Source organism: Rhinolophus hipposideros (assembly GCF_964194185.1).
Source record: "Rhinolophus hipposideros genome assembly, chromosome: 4".
In the NCBI taxonomy this organism is placed as follows: Eukaryota; Metazoa; Chordata; class Mammalia; order Chiroptera; family Rhinolophidae; genus Rhinolophus; species Rhinolophus hipposideros.
The window spans coordinates 52,610,505-52,631,416 of NC_138050.1; the positions used below are offsets into that span (position 1 = coordinate 52,610,505).

The 20,912-nt window shown below is 42.1% G+C and overlaps 1 long non-coding RNA gene across 1 annotated transcript in view; it reads right to left on the reverse strand.

Annotated features, from left to right (window-relative positions):
* Positions 1 to 133: 133 nt before the first annotated feature.
* Positions 134 to 20,912, reverse strand: part of LOC308496526 — a 377,975-nt gene continuing 357,196 nt past the window's right edge. The window contains exon 4 of the long non-coding RNA XR_013993196.1: positions 134 to 949. This is a non-coding gene — a long non-coding RNA (uncharacterized lncRNA). The remainder of the gene's footprint in view (positions 950 to 20,912) is intronic.

Consider the following 20,912-nt stretch of genomic DNA (forward strand, 5'->3'; position numbering starts at 1 on the left):
AAAAGAGAAAAGAACACCAGAAACTAAAAGACCGGAATGCCTAGTCAGCTAGCCTAACCTTGCACTTGCTGTCTGTGTGAAGCCCAGTACAATGAAAGGCCTTGGGGCACGTGATTCGGTTTGGTAAGCTTGTTGTGGAAAATGAAAGAAGGCAGGATCCTTTGAGGGCATGGAGCCTGCTCAGACACGAACCTCATCCCAAAATTGGTTGGAACCAGTATGCGTTGGTTATGAAGCACTGGAAAAACCATGCGAGCTGTCGTGCCGGGTGTCAGGCGGGGTGGCCTGCGGGGTCTCTGGTCCCGCTCCCTAGATAAGAACGCAGGACACGGTGAGGCCAAAAAGGAACACCCAGGGAGCCATAGATAGGGGAGTCAAATCAATATATTCTCGCTGGCGGCTGGGCTGGAGACACAGGAAGCAGGATCTACATAATCTGCAACCCGCCGTCCTAACAGCAGTCCGCCCTTGCCAGCCACCATCTTCTTGCTAGTCCCCATTCTTTTCTGCTAGCGTAGCCACAGCCGTTATATTAGTGGCCAATGGCTTACGGGTTAGAGCTGACGGCCAACTAGCCACAGCTGCTGGCCATCTGATCACAGTTGATGGCCATTTACTACCCGAGCCAGCACCTTTCTATGTGAGGCCGAGAGCCTGGAAGCTGCTTTTTGGGGCTTTGTCCCCACATGAGCTTTCACGATGAAGTAGACAGGAAGGAGACGGGTGTCCCAGAATGTTGGCCCACAGCACCTGCATCATGTGTGCACTGATGAGGACCAGAGGGACCCAGAAGAAAGGCTTTCACTTCTTGAAGGTATAGGCCTGACAGGTGGCACCTGGTCCTCATGCCTCCAAGACTGCAGCTTCGTGTTAGCAGCTGAGAGGGCGGTTGGGCTGCACCCAGCTCGGGTCCATTGTGATCGGGCGGCACTGTAGCAGATGGCAGGGCCTGCAGAGCAAGGATCAAAGATGGGGTGTCAGAAAGTCACTTTTGGTAGGCAGATTCGTGCCTACTCTTCTTTAAAAGGAGAGTAAGCTGGTAGTAACACCTTGTTACCCCATAGAGGAGAGGCATTACAGAATAAGAGTAACTACATGAATATCATTTTTTTTCAGGCCCAATGATGCCTAAATGGACAGACATCATTGAAACTTTCAGAGCAGCCACAGCTTTGAGTTACATCTATGACGAAGATTAAAACATTTCAGGCAGGGCTGTAGAAATCTATAACCAGAAAGGGAAGGATTTTGCTTAGGCAACTGTGCAGGATACCCCTCAAACTATGAAGAGCTTAGCAAATGCAAGAAAATAAGAGGTGGCAAAACTATCACTGCTTTAAAGAAGATGTAGGATGACTAGTCACCTCTACGTCATCAGGCAGTGGCCTAGAAACAGAACACAGAAACAAGTATTGGACGAAATACCAAAGAAGAGGCCCTGTTTAACAGAGCGACAAGAATGATAAAATACATAGAAATCATTCACAAGGAAACTTTCGATGTTCCTGAAAGCATAAACTAAGCTTGAACAAATAAAAAGTACATTGTTTTAAATAGGATGATGCATAAATCACAGAGATGCATGTTCTTTCTGTTAATCTATAAATTTAATGTAATGCCAATAAAAACACTACAGGATTCTTGGGTGGCGAGCGGGGAGAACAAGGTAAGTTGATTCAAATGGAAAAATAAAAACCCAAGACTAGCTAAGAATATTTTTTTTAAAGGAATCAGAGTGATCAGTACTACTAGATAGTCAAACATACTAGTATCATAAAGCTATAATAACTAAATACTGCAGAATTAATACCTGAATAGACAGATTTGTGGCAGTTTTGACAGTCTAGAAATAGACCCAAATACATATTGGAAGTACATGAGGGAAAGATGAATTATTGAACAAATACTGTTGAAACAACTAGATTAACAGCTTTCCCATCTTTCAGGTTAAATTTTAAGTAGATCAAAATTTTAGACATAATAAATGAAATCATAAAACGAATAGACTAAATCATAGTAATTTTTAAAAAGATAATATCAAAGTCAGAAGGTCTTTGTAACCAACAAAAACTGGTAAAAGAAAAGATTAACTTGAGTTTACAAATGAGTAACATTTGTGAATGAAACTCTACACCCACAAAAAATTTGAAAAGACAGACCATTTGGGAATAATATTTGCAACTTATATCACAAATAACATTAATTTCCTTAAGATATAAAGCACTCTTACAAATCAATTTTAAAAGTTTCACCTCAATGGGAAATGTTCAGTGTCCATCGGTGGGTAAGTTACAAAAAGGTCTTCAATATTTGAAAGATGCTCAGCCTCCTCAGAGTAATGTTAATTACAGCTAAACGATGTATCAATTTCACCCCTTGAACTGTAAATGTAGTGACAAGGTAGAGAGACTGGTGAAAGTGTATGTCCCTACAACTTTTTTAGAGAGCAATTTGGCAATGTATATTAAAATATAAAGGCTTGTCAACTTCTAACAGCAACTTCACATTTAGAAACTTGTCCCTCTGATATTCTTGTGCATATTATTCATTTTTTCTCATTTCAAAATATTGAAAAACTAATTCAACAATTGATAATTGGTTAAACAAATTATAGTTCCTCTTCACCCAAGGGAATTAATCTTTGTCATCATGAAAGAAAATGAGAAGTCTTTTTATCGATCCTGATATGGCTAGATTTTGAAATTAAAACTCGGGCAAGACTTATGTGTTTTATATATATATTTATATATATATATACATATACATATATATATATGTATATACACATATACATATATATATATACATATATATATATGTATATGTATATATGTATATATATATATAAATATATATATACACACACACACATATATGTATATATATATATAATATGCTATCACTTGTGTATAAAAGTGGAGAAAAGAATAAAAATATACTTATTTGCTTGTATATGTTGTATATTCATGAAGTATCTCTGAAAGAACACACAACAAATTGGTGTAAGATTGGATGTATCAGGGAGAGGAAGTGGTAGCTAAAACAAACAGAGATGAGACAGACTTGTTTTTACCATCTACCACTTTAAAAAGATTTCAAAGTAATAAAGACGGCACTTAATATAGGACTGATGTTTCCTTTAGACCTTGAAAGTAGGTACTTCCATTCTCAGCCTCCACTCCTTCAAGATATCCTCTTTCTTCTCTTTTCCATGTTCTTGTATTTGTTGAGAATTTATTTCTTATTCCACAAAACTATATTTTTGAGGAATGGAAATAAGTCTATCGCTCTATCATTCCTGTTTCCACAATGCCTGGAATACTGCCTGGCAAATAGTCAGTTGGTACCTAGTGAAATATTATTGGAGGAAGTATTTAACTTTTTCCATTTTCTTGTTTTAAATGGCTTTTCAACTCAAATGAGTGGTACATGAAGGAGATGCCACTTGTCAAGGCTAGTAACTGGTGATGTACCCTGAGCTAACGTGAGTCATCAGGCACTGACGGAGATGATTGGTTGGTAGTTCTTCACTGGAATTAAACTTCTCCAACCTTAGTGATGATTTTGTCTGGATGGAGATTTTTTAAAAATCTGGTAAACTTTGCTCAGCATGTCTGAGAGCGTGGCCTTAAGTCAACAGCTGAGAAGTCCCATTTCTTATTTGCTGTCTTCTGCTAGGGGCCATCACTCAACAGATATTCACTGGAGCGACCATAATAGCATGGCCACCCCCTCTTCAGGATCTTTCATGACCACTGACACAGGCTTGTGATAACTCTGTTGTTTTGGGCAGAGTCAGTAGCTGCTGTGGAAACTATTTCTCCAGAAATGACTTTTTGTATATAAAGTTTTAATCTCTGACCTTGGATTTATTCTCTAGCTGAATCAGTGGTCCAGACTTAACACTTTGCAGTGATTAGTAAAGCGGTTGGTCAGGGACATCATGCTGGTGGTACGAAGCCTGCCATGGTGGGAGTAATTACACCAGGGAAACTGGCAAACACTACAAAGCAGTGATCCCGGTCCTGGCTGGCGTTTAAATGTGTCTCAGCACAACACTGGTCTGAGCCCAACTAGGAGGGCGGTGAAACCAGAGGAAGGTGACAGCAGGAGACAACTCATAGATCGGGAGACTGGGAGTCTGCACATTTCCACATTTTGACTGGCTCTGCTCTTTGACTGGCTCTGTCTTCATCTGAGTGGCACACCCTCCCTGGCCACCGCCCCCCCCCCCCATTTCCATGGTCCTTCCCACTGAATTTGAACACAGCTCTTCTTGCTGACTTTTGGAAATCTACTTGGATTGTGCCTTTTCTGATGATCTCCACGTCTTCCTCCCAGGTCATTCTTTTAAGGAGATGGAGGCACACAGCAGGTGTGTCTGGATGCTGTGCTCAGGACAGCCCACTACGAAGGCAGTGCACCTCTTTTAGGACAGGATATACTTCACAGCTTAGAAAGGCCTCACTCAGAGGGCACGTAGGATGACTTCTCTTTTGAAAACAGCCTCTCTGGGATCACACTAATTACTCTTGGTGAGCAATTTTCCTGTGACCAATTTTATCACAGTCTACTTTCTTCTCTGTGCCTGCTTAGTCGCTGATATTATATGAATTTCATGTCTTATCAGTGTGGTCAATAACCTCACGATTATACTGTGCCAGTTTGGTCTGCGATTTACCTAGGTGGTATTGCTGTAGAGATTTTTCTGACAGCCACACTTCTATTTTGACTCTTACCATTACTCCCTCAAAGACTTACCTTTAAACAATGATAAAGCCGTTGTCATATTCCCCTTTGGAGGGTTATGAAACACAACAGTCACTTGGCTAGTCACCTGGTATGTTCTGGGGAGCAGGTCAAAATTTATTTCCCAAACATCTACTTTCCTTCTTTTTAAAATTAACTAAACTATGATTTTTGCCTGGGCATAGTGCTTCAATATTTCCTGGTCTCCCTTACAAACTGTGTGCAAACTCCCTTACAAATATGACCAATTTTTTTTCCCAATGAAATGTAAGCATAAGTGATGTGTTGCATTAGACTTCTCACTAGTCCCTTTGAAAGGGAAGGTATATGCCTTTTTCTTCTCCCCATTCCATCATGTTGCTTGGAACATAAATGTCATGGTCAGAACACCGACAACCATTTTGGACCATGAGAGCAAGGGCCATGCCCAGGAAGGTAAAACAGAAATCTGGCAAGAGTTTGATTCCTACAGACCAACTGCTCACCATACCAGTCTATATGTAAATGTATATCAGCCCTGCATCCTTTTATTTCTTTCTTATTTTATTTTTAGATAGCTATTACTTGGCCCTAAACCTCGTCATTACAAATAAATATTTTTCCTAATGAATGCAATATTCGTTCCCTCCCCAAAGCTAATAAACACCTCATGCTGTTTATTAAATGAATCCCAATTTCCTTTTTTTCAACCAGAATGAATCAAAGAGTTTTCCTAGACAAACTTGTCCTCTTCTTCTCACCAAATATACATAATTGTTTTTGATTCTTTGATTTGTACTGTTTTTCCCTACTGCAGTTTGCATGTTTTCTTCCTCTAGGAGAAATCAGAAAGAATAAAGTATCAGGTGTAAGACTGCTCCCTGTCCTCCTCAACACTCTCCCTCTCCTCTTCACAGATGGTCTCCAGGCCCTTTTCTTTCCCCTCTTATTCCCAGACTTCAAGCCCTGAGAGAGGGCAGTTTATTGCAGCTCACATCAAAAGGTCTGCATCATTAAATCTCGGTGGGGAGTGCTGGTTGGTGACAGTGAAAAGACCCAGAATTGAATAGAGAGATTCATCCTACTAAATTTAGACATAGGCTCTCTATATTTAGTTTGGATCTCAAATAGGAAAATTTTCACCCTGACAATTTGTAGATTAAATAAGAAGTAGAGCTGTTTGCTTTGTCCATGTCCTGAATTCAGGCTCCAGCAACATGATTGTGTGTATTGTCTTCAGTAAGTGCCTAACTAGCATGGTAGAGTCCTGGGCACTGTAGTTCATAATCCCACTCATTTCAGTGGACTTAATGTCTACAATGGGTGGCAATAATAAACTATCAGTGACAATGACAACAACTAATATTTATTGAAGTGTGTGTCAGGCCAGACAATCTTTGTATATGTGATATCACCCAACCTCACCTCTACAGTTTATGCTATAGAACTACATCAACTACTCTCATTTTACAGATGACAGCACCAAAGCACAGAGAGGTTAAATAACTTTCCCAGGGTCACACAGCAGCAGCGACAGAAGCTACAGTTGGAATCAGAGATTTCTCTTAAATGTTCTGCTCAACTGCCTGCCTATTCAGAGAACTGTCTCTGACCTCCCAGGAACTGCATACAGTGGATCCTCAGAATTGTCAAATTCCATTTATGGTTTCGCTCACTTAAAAATATATTTGTAACACCCAAATCATTCATCACAATGTTTTTGTAGTCATTCACTGGCATGTGCGGAGTGGTGAAAAATTCGAGACTTCTAGGTCTAACAGGGCAACACTCTGCCTTCCTGTTTCAGTGTTCATTTGGTAAACAAGCATCTTTTCACAATCTATTTAGTACCATGTTTTTCACATTTTTATACTTTTTGGTGATTTCACTGTTTTAAATGGCCCCCAAATGTGGTGCTGAAGTGTTGTCTACTGTTCCTAAGTCCCAGAAGGCTGTGCTGTGCCTTACAGAGAAAATATGAGCATTAGGTGAGCTTCTTTCAGGCACAAGGCATAGTGCTGTTAGCTGTGAGTTCCATGTTAAGGAATGAACAATATATATTAAATATGGTGTCTTTAAACAGAAACACACATAAATTAGCAGTACATATCGATTGGTTGATGAAAATGTTGTGACCAGATTCTTACAGGAACCTAACTCTGTATTTCCCCAGGAGCAATGGTTCAATATTTGCTAATTCAGGGTTCACAGTGACCTTGTAGAATGTAACTACTGCAAACAATGAGAATTGCAGGTACCTTGCAGTGTGTTTGCAGGAAAACTGCCACCTTATTTCTTCTACTTTCCCATTCTATTTGCTTTCTCATAACCTCAGTCCACAACATGTAGAAGTCAATAGGCAAAACTCTGCTGTTCCTTTCACAGGGAGTTGTGAAATGACCAGGGTTCTGTCCTCACCTTCCACCCCTGTCTAACCACCACCATCTGGTCTGTGAGCTGACTCAGGACCCATGATCCTTCCCATCTGCCTCTCCAAGGATTATAAAAGGGCCCCAAGTAGGAGAGCAAGGTAAGGACACCAGTAGCCACTGTTCCTAGGTGGCCTTGTGAGTTTCCTTTAGGTGTTGGGACTTCCTGGGGTAAGAGAGGATTTTATGTCTGACTCTAAGCCAAGAAATACATTTTCAAGACAATGAACAGTAAACCATCCTGTCTAGAACAAAACAACAAAAGGAGGCATTCAAGTAAACTACATGTCAGACTAGGCCAGTTACTCTGGATGCCACACACAAAACATCCACTTCTGAAGACACAGGATCTAGGAGGATGAAGGGAACACCAACTTGATAGTAAGCAAATGGAGCTGAATCTTGCATTTGTAGATACAGGGCTTCACTGAATTAAATGCAGATACAATACGTGTAGTAGATACAGATGTACCACAGCATCTCCTAATATAGGGTCCTGATAGGCAAAACCAAGTTTGCTTTATAAAGGGTCCAGCTTTTTTATCCTCTTCCCTTGCTCTATCATCACTCCATGTCACATGGGAAAAAGGCATGTAAATCACTGAATCATTATATTGGGATGGTTCGAGCTAAAAACATTTTTTTAAGGGTAAATCTTCATCAACATCGCCATTTTTTTCACAGGAAAACCCTGAGGGAGGAAAGAGACATTCCTGAGAATCGCAGAGCTAGCGAGCAGCAGAACCAGGCCTGGCTAGAATCCTGCATCAGTCCCATGGCAGGCTCCCCTGCTGTTCCACCCTTTTTCTACAAAGGCACGAAATGATGTCAATCTTCTCTGAGATCTTCTATGACATATTAATGTGTTTAGAATTATTAAGTAGTGTTATTAAAATGTCCTCTTTTGCAGGTGTGGATACATTCCCTTCTGAACACTCTAATGTAGCCAGCTAAATGCATCATTCTTTTAGTAAACTTTTTCTCAAATAATACTCAGTATTTTCAGTTGGGTTTTCATGGACTGAAACAAGAAATGATAATTGCTTTTTTTTTTTTTTTCTCGAAAATAGAGTTTGCTAGCCTGTGAGGTCAGTTAGGCTCATATTTATTCTATTTTTAAACAAAGTCAATGAAAAACTGAAGAAGACACTGTTGTAGCATACAGTGAAGAGTGTCTTAACCAGGAGCCAGGGGACTCACCCTTTTGGGGCCAGCAGAGGAAGTTCCTTACAGAAAGTGAAGCTGAGTCTGGCTTGGATGGATGATCAGAGGTTGCTCATGGACAGGGTGTGGGAGCCATGCTGAGAGAGTTGGCAAGGGTGGGGCTCTGTGTGCCAAGAATTCACCACAGTTCTCTTGGGAAATAGCACAAGACTAGGTTTTTCTCAAGATGAGGTTTGTTTTGCGTATAAAGACAATAAATAAGTACTTGATGTACACAATCAACAGGTCTTAGGTGGAGGGAGGGAAAGTGTGATATAAAAGTTTTTCTAGAACATTGGTAACCAGAGATGCCTGTATGAGGTCATGCCCTAGAGCATGACAAGGACCACACCTGCTTGCCTGGCCGCGAGCTCCCTACTGCCTCCTCTAGGAACAGGACTGGGGTCACTGCAGCTCCTCTGCCTTCCAGGGGTCCTTATCTTGGGATGTCAGCCAACTCTCCTCAGCTGACCTTCCTTCTCCCATTACTCCCTCCCTGGCAATCAAGTGTCAATTCCTGGAAGATTTGGAAATACATTGCTCACCATGACCCTCCAGGTCCCCGCAATTTTGTCAAGTTTTGAGTAAAAGGAACCCAGGGTTGTATCAGGTGACCGGAAGCGCTGAAAAGAGCTGATTTACCAGAGGGCACACTGACCTAGGCTCGCTCAATCAGCTTACTTCTGGGATTTGGAGTTGGCACCGGAGACGGTGGGTGTCTGCCAAAGGAGGTATGACAGAGGAGCATGGAGGGGTTCATGCCATCACACAGAGGAAGGAAATAAGGAGAAGCACACAGAGAGAGAGATAGAGAGAGAGAGGGGGAACAGTTGGTGGGAACAACGTGTGGGGGCCTGAGTTTCTTCCTGCGCTGAGCTTTGGAGACGTCCACATTCTTAAAATAAGGCACCCTCATATATGATAGAATTGTTATGTTATTTGCAAGTAAAGATTCTTAACACAACTCTACCTGCTCCCTAAGCACCTTCTTTGGACGGCTCTGTGCTGTGCAAGAACAAAAAGATGAACAGATGAGGAATGGGTAGAAATAACCTAGCTATTAAGTTCAAAGTGGCCTGTCTCAGTTAGAAGCACGGAGGGGCGTCCCTAGCCATCTTGGGTCTGGGGCCAGTGGTCCTCACTATGGTCAACGTTTTACCAGTAAGGCCCAAAGAGGCCCATTTTCACCCCCGCATGAACAATGTTTATATATTTTTTGCAGGGCTCTTTTTGTCTCTGTCATGTATGATATCCCTGGCTAGAGGCAGATATCCCTCCTGTAAATATTAGCCCCTCACTCTCTGGGAATTCCTTCTCCATCCAGAAGCTGTGCTGTTCACAAGGGTCCCCCATGAGGAAGAGTGAGCCCATTTCAAGAAGCAGATAATTACTTTGGCAGAAGGTGTTTATAATTTAGTTAGGAGGAGATACAGAGGACCGTTTCATCCTATGAGTAAGTTACAGTCTTTGGGGCACTCTGCATGGCGTGTGCCCCAAATGTAAATGGACGACCCAGCACCTTTCTAATTCCCAGAAATTCTCCCACTCCACAGCCTCCCCAGGCCAAGTTCAACACCCCCATGTCTGGGCTCCATCTGTTCTCTGCTAATGGAAATTGGAGTGTGGAAAGTGAAGATGTTTTTGAAAACACATTTTCAGGTGGGGTTGCCATTGATTAATCCTGCTTTATGTCTCGGCCTCTTTCCCTGGACCCAGGTTGTGTGACTCATGCCTGGCTGCATTGTGCGTGATATCTGTGAGGCTCAAGTGCTCTTTCGGATACGGGGCCCTGCACTGTGTGCGCTGTTGGGGGGAATGCAGGAGGCCGAGCGTCGCCAGGCTATTTATAAAGATAATTGTTGCCTGAGAGGGTTCTAGACATCCACTTGTCCACACCCCAGGAGAAACGGGGCTCTTTATCATGTCTGGACTTAATAAAGGATAAATAATGTGGGTTATATAGCTCACTACAATGTGTCTCCTTCAGTAACACTGTGTTTCAATTTTCTTCTTTGTATTGTGTACACAGAAAACAACCTCACGAAACAGCCTCAGAAAATGCTGCTCCAGTTTCCCCCTCGTGAGGACATGAGGGAAGGTTCACAAAGACACTTTTTGGTTTTAATAGAGTGTGAAATGGTGCCGTGCTATACCGTCTTCACAGCCCTTAGGGTTCAATGCACATTTGTGAAAAATTATAATTTTAGGAATATAGAAAGTAGGTTTTAAATGGTTTCCCTTCCAGTGTTTAGATGGCAATATGCCACACACAGCAAGGGAAAACTTTTGCTAGGGTGTCCCCAAGGGCTGCTCAGTTCTGGGAGGTGAAGCAGACACGGAGGTATCTTTTCTTAATACTGAGGGAGGAAACTGAGGCACAGGCGACCATGGCCATGATATGCGCCTGTTCAGGGGAAAACAGTGCCCTCACATGTCCACCCTCATTGCTCTCTTCTCTCTGGACACTGACAGAATTGGGGTCCTGACCAAGCTATTAAACCACATGGATAGATTTGGGGACATTTATACCATGTTTTCCTGAAAATAAGACCTAGCTGGACCATCAGCTCTAATGCATCTTTTGGAGCAAAAATTAATATAAGACCCAGTATCGTATCGTATCGTATCGTATCGTATCATACCCGGACTTATATTATATTAGACTCGGTCTTATATTATAGTAAAATAAGACCGGGTCTTATATTAACTTTTGCTCCAAAAGATGCATTAGAGCTGATGGTCCAGCTAGGTCTTATTTTTGGGGAAACACAGTAGTCTATATGATCCTGAACCGTCACCCATCTGCATAAAAGCACTTTTAGGTGCAAAAGTTGCCTTTTTCTAGGCAACTTTATATTTTAAACATCCAAAGTTGTGAAGAAACTGTCCAGTTTTTGAAGACCTCCAAAGAGAACATCTCAGGTCTTCCAATTCAGTGGAGTTGGCACAAGTGTCGTGTTCTGGGACCTTTTCTTCTTCGTGACGGGGATTTCTTTCTGCATCCATCAGTTGTCCTGCTCCACCTTGTGCTTCACCAGGAGAAGAAGCACTCTTCCTGCCCCCTTGTGTCACTCAGGTCACCAAATCCATTAACTCAGCATCTCCCTGACTTGGCACTGGCACTGGGAGCACCACAGTCCTTTTTCTCCAAGGATGTTGGGTTTCTATACGGAGAAGCCCTGAGAGTTGGTGTTTGATGGAGCAATATTGCAAACCCGTTGACAGCCATTATGTGTATCCTGTTGCACTGGGACTTAGCCAGCTCCAGAGAGAGCTTTCCCTTCAGGATGTACAATAAACTACATCCTGCAGGTCATTTGGATTGTAACAGTTCCAAAGAAATCATTAACTCTGGTTAGCAATGGATTGGGGTCAGTGGCAATGGAATGGGGTATAAGGAGCAATCACTGATGTGTGGGGACCCCAGCACTTGTACCGGGGTGGAGGCAGGCCACATTCAGCTTTCTGACCTTGATCAAACAGCCTAACGGAGACAGGGTTCCAGAGTGGCTGGAACTGGATTGAGGAGAATCACTGGTGCCAGGAGCTGAGATTGAGCAGTCAATTCTTACACCAGCCTTTAAAAAAATTTAGTGGATTTTAGCCTTCTAAAAAGCCTTCATGTATGGGAACGTCTCTTCAGGAGAAAGACTTCTTTAATAAGTATATGTCAGTGTGCAAAACATCAATTTTCAGGCCAGGAAAACAGGTATTGTTTTCTTAGATGACGGTTATGCTTCCAAAAGTTGTTTAAAATGTTCAGTAATTAATCTGGCCAATATTTAGCCATATTTTTAATCTAACAAACTTTTATTTTCAAGGAGACACGTGCTAGCTGACCAGTGCTGGGATAATTAGCAGGCACTCTGTGAATATTTAGGAAATTGAAAATGGTACTGAGTTGGTCTCATGGTGATCATATCCTGGAAAAGCTATTTCCATGTCTTCTAGACAGACTAATGCTTTCACTCATGTTTAAGTCTTTTTGCATAAGAATAAATAATAGTTTTGGGGTAAGAAATTATATTTTTCTGAGGCCTCTTGAAATTACGGCAAGAAGAATGAGGCCACGCTGATTTTCAGTGTAACCTAGATTTGTTTCCTCGGAAGAGTGCTTCTCTTTGCTGAGGCTGAGCTGCAGGCACAAATCCAAAGCAAATTTTCCCACATCTCTTAAAGAGTTTTAAAATTATCTTTTGGAACATGTTTGCCTGCCTTTCAAGGACTGTTGGAATGTTTTCAAGCATCATTCAAACAACCTTGCAAACACCTCAGGGCGAAGGGGGCAGTGTCCTTGGGAGGCCAGGCTTGGAGGAGTGCACATTTCAGGAGACCTCTCTGCACCTAGAATTCAGGGGACTTCTCCCTCCAGCATCGCCATAGAAGTGGCTGCCCACCCTGCCTCCCTGCAGCTCTCCCGCATTCCCGGGTGACTATTTTATCTTCTCTTCTTGCCTAAATTTCCAACATCTCTCCCCTTCATGCATTGCTTCCCATTGCACCAAGACAATTGCAGCAAAGGACTTGCATGTTTCCATGGCCGTCTCTACCTACCTGTCTGTGTGTTCTTACTCCTTTCTGTCCCTGTTCCTATGGTGTGATGGCCCGGGCTCCTGTGACAGCCCCCATTCCCCTGGAGCCCATCCTTATGGCCTGCTCAGTACATCTCCCAGCTTCCCTACGCTCCTGCTTCAACTTTTCCCATAAGCACAGGACATGCTATTAGAGCTCCTGTTTTAAAAACCCTCTCTCAATCCACATGCCCCTTCAGCTACCATTTCTATACTCTTCTTTGCTATAAAACTCTCTTACAAGCTGTGTGTATGTACTTCTCCAAGTCCTCCTGACTCATGCACCCATAACCCATGTACTGAGACTCCCCCCACCATGCCAACACTGATTCCAAAATACCCCCAGTGCCCTCTTGGTGGTTCCAGTGATCAGCACTTCTGCCCTCTGTGGCTTGTTTGTTCCCCTTCCTCCCTGCCCCACCTTCTGCACTCTTTTTTTCTTTCGCTGGCTGCTCCCTCATCCTCCTCTTTGTTAGTTCGTCCCCACCTCTGACTTGCATGTCCCAAGGTGGCCAGGCTGGGAGTTTTGACCCTCCTCCCCATCTACAGCCATACTCTACATGATCTCACCTAGGCTCAGCTTCGCATCTCGCCTACAGGCTCACACATGAACTCACCAGCTCATGAGTTCAGTCTCAAATATGTTAAACATTTCAACTTTGATGTCTGATAGTTATCTTAAATTGACCATGGGTAAAACCAACCTATTTGTTCTGCAGGACTCCCCTAACCTAGAGAAAGAAAGAGGGAGAGGGGGAGGGGGAGGGAGAGGGAGAGGGAGAGGGAGAGGGAGAGGGAGAGGGAGAGGGAGAGGGAGAGGGAGAGGGAGAGGGAGAGGGAGAGGGAGAGGGAGAGGGAGAGAAGAAAAGCCCTCTTCTAGTTGCTCAGGTGAAACATCCTGGGGTCATCCTTGACTCTTTTCCTCACCCCTTATTTCATCCCCTCACCACACCTGGTTTGCTGGACCTTGAAATATACACAGAGATCTTTCATCTTTACCATCTCAAGCACAACACCCCCTCGTCGGGACTAGCATCTCCTTGCACTGGATTATTGACAAGGTCCCTCCTTGGTCCCCTGCTCCCATTTTTGTCTACAAAGTGACTATAGTGATGCTTTAAAGTGTGAATAAAGGCACGTCTCTCTGCTGAAAATCCCCCAGTTCCTTCTCATCTCACTGAAAATGAAAGCCAAAGTGCTTCCTTTGATCCAAGGCACCTCTGCACACCTCCCCTTCTCCACGGTAGTGCCACTGGCCTTCTGGCTCTTCCTGAAATCCACTAAGCCTCAGGGCCTTTGTATTCCCTCTTCCCTAGGCCAGAGGTCCACCTGGCTCTCTCTCCCTCATGCCCTCAGTAGAGAAGCCTTTCCTAACCAACTCACATAAAACTGTATTTGTGCCCATCTGCTGTATAGGTACTTGTTTATTATCTATCTGTCCCTTTTCATTCAGTAGGGTTCTGTTCATTGTTGTATGTCCTGCACTAGAAGAGGGCCCAGCACATAGTAAATTCTTAAATATTTGTTGAATAAACGAAATATTGGTAAAATAGTTCATATATTTCAGGTACTCCGTAGTGGATATTATATGTTATTATTAAGGAGCTAATAATTTATAAGGTTTGATATACATCATACTCCCATCTGGTTATATTTAAATAATCAGGAATCTAATATTAGATAACAGGAGAAGAGTACTTTCTGGACCCTTCTTACCCCCTTCACCCTAAGAAGAATATATAAGAATATGAAGAATATATGAGTGGTGAGAAGATTTATATTTAAGCTATTATATTTAAGATTTATATTTAAACTATTAAATATAAACAACATTTAGGCATTTTTTTGTACTTTAAATTGTAGTAAGTGGCAAAAGAGGGAGCAAAGGTTAAAGCAGTTCATTAATCTAATTGTGAATTTTCAGTCATTTTGGCAAAACATTTATGGAGCAGAAGTAAGAAAATACTTCAATTAATCTACGGTCAGATTTTTTAAAGTAAATATTATACTTCTTCCCCAAATAGTGTCTTGACACTAAAACACTGAAAACAACAGAAAGGGAATGATCTCCTGAGCCCGAGACGCCTTTCCTTTCAGTCAGAGCAGAGTGGTCAATGCAAGGATGTCAGAGCGGGGTTTGGGCCGGGAGCTCTGCTCCCACGGGCACCCTTGGCAGGTTGCTTCCCATCTTGGACCTCAGTGTTCCAAGTGGTCAGCACAAAGAATGACATCTACCCTGCAGAGGTGAGAGTCAAGAGCTTCATCCAATGCCTAGCACTCAATAGGAAATGTTAGCTCCTTTCCTGGCACTGTAATAAAATGGAAGATGTTTCGAGAATACCTCATGGCTAGATCCAGGTTCTATGATCAATGGTATCATCATGAAACCCATGCACAGAGTTAAACGTGTGTGCAGGGAGCAGGCTCGAGGGCTAGATTTCATAAATGTAAGCCTGTTATTTGGCAACTTGCAAAACATGTAAGTGACACCAGTGTCCAAAATGTACCCTGGGGAAAAACAAAGAACAAAAATGTGTACTAAGCTAACCTACGATCAAATATTGGTAATTCATTGGTGGGTGCATGGGGCGTTTGGTGTATGGAAGAGAGAAAAGGCTCCGGGGCAACCTCATAAAGTTATACAGAAAATAAACAGCAGAAGTGAGCTTGATGCTCATTTTAATAACAGTTCCTAAGATATCAGCGATATAAAGATCATTGTGAAAGAAATTAGACAATTGTAAGGGAGCCAATGACCTGAGGGGGTGTCCGCCCTTTTCCAACCCTCCTGCATTCAGTAGATGGCTCTCCCTGTCCTTTGGGGCAGCTGGGCTGACTAGCCTCATGGACAGCCAGGGGAGGCAGCCCATTTCACCCTCTGCAGAATCAGGCACTTAGGATCCCATTTTCAAATTGCCCTCCCTTTTGCATCTGCCTTGATGTTTTGCATTTGTTTGAGGCTTGCATCTGCTTCCAAACAATGAGCAGTAATTTTAAACCTGTTTAGCACGCATTTAACCCAGATACTTCTTTTGTGACCATTTCACTTGCATCTGGGGTTCAGTGCAAAGAGGTTGTAAGGAACAAAGCAAGAGCAAAATGGTATCAGCCAGCAGCTGCGCGGGAGGGAGAACAGCACATCCCCAGCAAACCCACCCAGGGCACACTCTCTGCTTTCAAGGCACTACCCTCAAGCAGCATGTCCCAGCTCTGCAGGACGAGGGCTGATTCCCATGACTGATTTTCATGATTCAAGGTTGCGAGTGGGCAGTGAATTCCCTCTACCTGGGGCTTGCTGTGGCAGGAGGAAATGGCCTCAGTAAGGAAGTGAAGGAACACTTCCACCCTGTGGACTGCAATGGTTTGGGCCCCATAGTGACAGTGGGCACTTCTCACCAATGCTAATGAATATCTTCCCTCCGAGTGGGGCAGATAAATGCCTTTGGGGCTGTCAATCAATGGCGCAGAGACTTGCAGGTTAAACAAGAAACTCTGAGGTCCAGTAGAGAGCTGGACAGCTGTTGCCTGGAACAACTCTGCATTTCTCATCCACTCTCCTTAAACACACACACCCATCCTATGTAATCATTGTTCGCTGATGGATACTTAGATTGTTTCCATATCTTGGCTCTTGTGAATAATGCTGTAATGAACATGGGGGTGCAGATATCTTTTAAATAACTGGTTTTTGTTTCCTTTGGCTATATACCCAGAAGTGGAGTATTATTCAGCCAGGAGAAAGAAGTAAATCGTGCTATTTGTGACAACATAGATGGACCTTGAAGGCATTATGCTAAATGAGATAAATCAGACAGAGAAAGATGAATACTATATGATCTCACTTATGTGTGAAATCTAACAAAACTGAACTCATAAAAACAGAGTAGAACGGTGGTTACCAGGGGCTGGGGAGTGGGGTGGGGGACCTGGGGAGATGTCGATCAAAAAGTATAAACTTACAACTAGAAGATGAATCAGTCCCGGACATCTAGTGCGCAGCATATCATTAGTGTCAACAATATGCTTTATAAACGTCAAAGTTGCTAAGAGACTAGATCTTAAATGTTCTCACCACAAAATTAAATAATAATTATGTGACCTGATGGAGGTTGTAAGGCTTGGGGCGAGATAATGAAGCTAAGAGAGTCAGGCGGGCTGAGAAAGGTGAGTGCTTTATTCTGCGCTCGCGGCCGAGGTTCACCGGTCCGCAGACAGAGCCTGTGAAGTCGGGCCCAGGGCAGAGCGAGGGAGGCATAGATGCGATTTTGGGGGAGGGGTTGGCTGAGTGAGGTGGCAGATGAACAGGCCCCCCCAGCACAGATCGGGCGCTAGCGGCTGTGTCCTGAGCTGTTGATCACACCAAGGTCTGCTGCCTTTTTGGGGAAACGCCAGGGGCCCCAGTTTCCATCATGCGAGGAGGGGTCTGACTTGGCTCCTGGCCGCTTTGACCATGCCCGCAGCTGACCTAACAGAGGTGTTAACTACTCTTACAGTAGTAATCAAATTGTAATATATACACATGAATGTGTCCAATCAATGCGTGGTACACCTTAAACTTACAAAATGTTATATGTTAATTATCTCATTTTAAAAAAGAAAGAAAAAAATGTCAATTATAACTCAATTAAAAAGAAAGAAAACACACACCCATACAATTCCAGGTCAACTTGTTGATGTGTTCTAATCTTGGTGTTTCCTAAAAGAAAGGAACTAAGGAAAACCTTGTAACTGAAGGAAACTTTCAATTCTGAAGGAAACGTTCCATTTCTTGCTCTTCATTCTGTGTGCCATTCTAACGCGACCACACTGTAACACCCTAAGACCTATGGGGGCCTCTGGATGGCTCACAGGGTTTGGACCCACTTGAGTGACAAAGGTTTTTGGTTGTAAGCCAGATGGCATGCCACAGTTCAAGATGGAGGTAGGCTCTTCATGGAGATCTCTCCCTCATGGGGCTGGAGTACGTTCACCTATGTCCTTGTCCCACAGAAACTACTCGGGAACTCCCTTTTCATCCCAGAACACATTTGTGGGGTCCTGGGAACCTCTGAACAGTTTGTGGGGGTGGGGGGGGTCTCAAAGTTAAAATACTTTTTAAAGCCAAATTTGAAAACGTGTTCATATAAAATCTGATTGGCATCTCTCAGGCATTGAAAATGACAACATTTCTACAATTACAAAAATCATGTCACATTATTTGACATGGCAGTGTGATCCTTACTCTCAAAGCTGACTAAATGAAGAGTTAACGATTTATAATAGACCTATATTTTCTTTCTGGATAACAATTAGATATATGGGGATTTATCATGATGCTGTCAACAGAACTTGGCATGATGTTGGAAATGTGCGTCTGCTCTGTGCCATATTTTGATGGCCACTACCCAGGTGTGGCTGTTGAGTGCATGAAATGTGGTAAGTGTGCATGAAGAACTAAGTCCTTAATTTTATTTGACAAATAATTAAAATCTAAACTAAAATTTTAAAAGCCACACATGGCCAATGGCTACCACATGGGATAGCATTGATTAGGTTCTTTTCTGTATTATTTATTGCTCTATACATACCACCCCACCATAAACACAAAAACATGTAGAAATAACCAAACACTCCCAAACAACTGTAGCACTGATTCTCCGGAAAATAATCAACTTACAAAACTCGAAAATTTAATTCTTATTCTGTAAGTTTTTTTTGTTATTTCAGTTTTCATTGATATAGCATGAAATCTGTCCCTAGAAACTTGGGAGGAAAGAAATAAAACCCATCATATCAATTCATTACTTTTACTGATGTCTTTAGGGAGAGTTTTTAATTTAGATGTTGTTTCTTTTAAAGTACTATCTTGTGGGACAATTTATACATGCCTTTTTTTTTTTCAGAAGCTACGCATCAATATAAAGGCAATTAGCAATATTTTTACCTTTAAAAATGAAAGGATACGTTTTTGAAAAAATACTTTTTGAAAGAATAGCATTAAAAAATAGAATAAAATTTATTTGAATTTTGGCATATAATGTCAAAACAACCGATTTCTGTAGTGAATCCGTATTTTTGCTCACCACTTTATCCATAGTCATTGGCATGGAAAGAATTCAGTAAATGTTCACTGTGATCCTAAGGCATTATTTGCATGTTGACGTTTGCACTTTCATCTATTGTAATTATTTGTTAATGTACCCATTGCTGCCTCTGTAAAATGCAAGTTTCCTAGGCCTTTCTCACGGGGTGGTCATGTGACTAGATGAATTAATAGATATAAAGCAAACTGAAGTTGTTGATAGTGTTGCCATCACCTCCCTGTCTAGAACGTAGGATTCTCCAGGGCTGGGGCCGGGTCCTATTTGTCTTTCTCACACAGTCTATGTTGTAAATGACTAAACGAATGCAGGAATAAATGAATCAATAATGAGCAGATGAGGAGAGAGGTGATGAGTGGATGTTACAGGGAAGGCTAGGTTTTGGTGCGGGCCTTTGGGGAGTCAGTGATTAGGGGTGGACTTGTTGGTCAGCACTATTGACAGTTTGGCTGGATAGGTTTACTATGGGGCTACTCTGTGCATTGTGTGCTGTTAGCAGCACCCCGGCCTCCACCCACTCAATTTTGAGAGTCTGCCCCAACACTTATTTTTTTCCAGTTGGGCAGAACTGTGAATTTTTAGGAGCTCTATGATGTTTGTGGTAGAAATGCCTAATCTGATGGACCACAGCCATTAACAAAGATTTCTCTCTGGGAACGAGATTAGGGATGATTTTATTTTCTTCTTTGAGGTTTTACATATATTCCAAATGTACTACAAAAACAACTCCATAAAGTTTTATTTTACTAACCTAAAAATGTTTATAAAATGTGTTCAATTTATTAAACAAAGGACATTGAGAAAGAATCCTCTTCTCCTTCCTGTCCAAATCCTTTAAACATAATCTAGTCAGACCTAGTTCATGGGTTTCATAAGGAAGTCACTATGACGTGATAATAATTGTGCTAGAAACATAAATATGAAAAACGGAAGCAAATGCTACCGTCCATCTGAGATGATGCATTGCTCGCTCCTGAACTCTTCATCTTGCAGGAAATGGTTCTCCCACCAGACTCTGCTTCTGTTTTGGTTGAAGAGTCCTTCAGGGTGGATGCCTTGTTCCATCTGCACAGGGCTTTCTAATGTGCTTGTTAAATTAATGCATAATTTTGCCCCGTGCTAGAATGCAGAAAGAGGGGACCAGATTTAAGGCTAGATCACTCTGCTCATTTGAAGATGAGTAGATATTTATTAGTGTGAGATGAAGGCCAGGCTCATTCCCATGCCTTTAGTTTGGAAATGAAGCGCAGCAGGGAACAATACCCATCGATGTCACGGAAACCAGCAAGCGCTCCGTGAGATGTTTTGGGGATACGTGGGAGCCAGAGGACACGCCTAGATTTTGGGCCTTCTTCCTTAATTTGTTTGTGGTCAGTGAAGATTATTTAAAAAGCCACCAAGATGAGGGGATTACAAAGCACAATCGGTAACCAAAAGATTGCCACGAAAGTCAATTTGGGGAATATAATCAATAATGTTGCAAAGATTTTGTAGGGTATCCGGTGGGCATGTCTTATTAGGGAAACCACCTCAGGGTCTGATCACTGCATTGTACACCTGAAGCTGAAGCTGAACAACAATGACTGTCAACTATAATTTAATATACATACATACATATATATATATATATATATATATACATATATATATATATACATATATATGTATGTGTGTATATATATATATATATATATATGTAGTCACAAGAAGTGGAGTACAGCATAAAGAATAGAGACAGTGGAAATGTAATGGCTGTATGCGATGTCAGAGAGGTAGTAGATTGGGGGAGGAGGGTTATCACTTTGTGAGGGGAATAAATGTCTAACTATTACAGTGTTTTGTACATATGAAACTAATTAAAAAATGAAAATAAATAAATAGGCACCAGGGATCGAAGCCAC